This window comes from Egretta garzetta, unplaced genomic scaffold (assembly GCF_000687185.1).
Source record: "Egretta garzetta isolate BGI_Z169 unplaced genomic scaffold, ASM68718v1 scaffold66, whole genome shotgun sequence".
In the NCBI taxonomy this organism is placed as follows: Eukaryota; Metazoa; Chordata; class Aves; order Pelecaniformes; family Ardeidae; genus Egretta; species Egretta garzetta.
In genome coordinates, this window is record NW_009259856.1 from 614,012 (window position 1) to 615,022 (window position 1,011).

General features: G+C 58.2%; 1 protein-coding gene across 1 annotated transcript in view; it reads right to left on the reverse strand.

The window, feature by feature from the left end:
• Nucleotides 1-1,011, reverse strand: part of SH3D21 (SH3 domain containing 21) — a 10,545-nt gene that overhangs the window by 862 nt on the left and 8,672 nt on the right. The gene's annotated exons all lie outside the window — the stretch shown is intronic.

Below are 1,011 nucleotides of genomic sequence, written 5' to 3' on the forward strand. Positions count from 1 at the left end.
TTTGGCTGTGCTGAGAGCAGGAACGATTGTTTCTGAGCCTCATTTTGTGAACTGGATGCCTGTCTTGCCAGATGAACTGTTCTCACACAGGGCTCCCAGAGCTCCCGCTCCAGGCAGCGGCTCTCCGGCTCCCTCCGTCCCCTGCTCCCGGCTGCTCCCGGCCCCACGGCAGCTCCGGCATTGCCCTCTCCTGCTGGCCTTGGGCTGGGCACAAAGAAAGGGGGGAGCAGGGAGGGGAGAGGCTGCTGTGTCCTTGGCTGGGGGTCCCCTGGGCTCTGCTCTACCACCCCGGCGAGTGCGGGTAGGGAGCGAGTAGCAGATCTCCTTGTAGCGTGTTGCCTTCTCTTGCCCCAGGTGGGGACAGCGGACTGGGTCTGGCCTGGGCCAGCCTCCAGGTGTCCTTGTGGGGACAGAGGGACTGACCTGAACTCCGGGGCAGCATTGGGCATTACCTCCTGCCTGCAAACTCCCTGAAGCCGCTTGGCCACAGGCAGGCAGGGAATTGTGAACACTAATACAGACTAGAACAGTGGCACCAACCCCGGCCAGCTGAGCCAGTAGCCTGAAGTCTTAGCCTTATTTATTTTAAAGATGGTAGGTCTGCCCTGGCATACCCCCCTGCCTGCCCCTTACCCCCACCCTGTGCCACCAGCAGCGGAGCAGGGACCCTCAGCACCCCTGGGGCCTGGACCCCCCCCCCAGCTGGGGCCCTGTTCTCTCCATCTGGTTTTTCTCCTGTCTTGCTCCCACCTCTTTAGGGTTGTTGGTTTTTTTTCCCAAAGTTAAAGCAATATTCTGGGGACTCTGCAAGGCTGTATCATATCCAGTATTCCTGTGCACCGGTCATTGCCAGTAAATCACGCCTGTATTAAAGCAAACTGGAAGAGGGGGTGGTGCGGGGCGGGCAGGAGTGGCTGGGGGGTGTGGGCGGAGGGGCCGTGCTGTGGGAAGGAGCCTGTTGTAAGGAAAAAAAAAAAAAAAAAAAAGGAAAAAAAAAAAAGAAAAAAATTT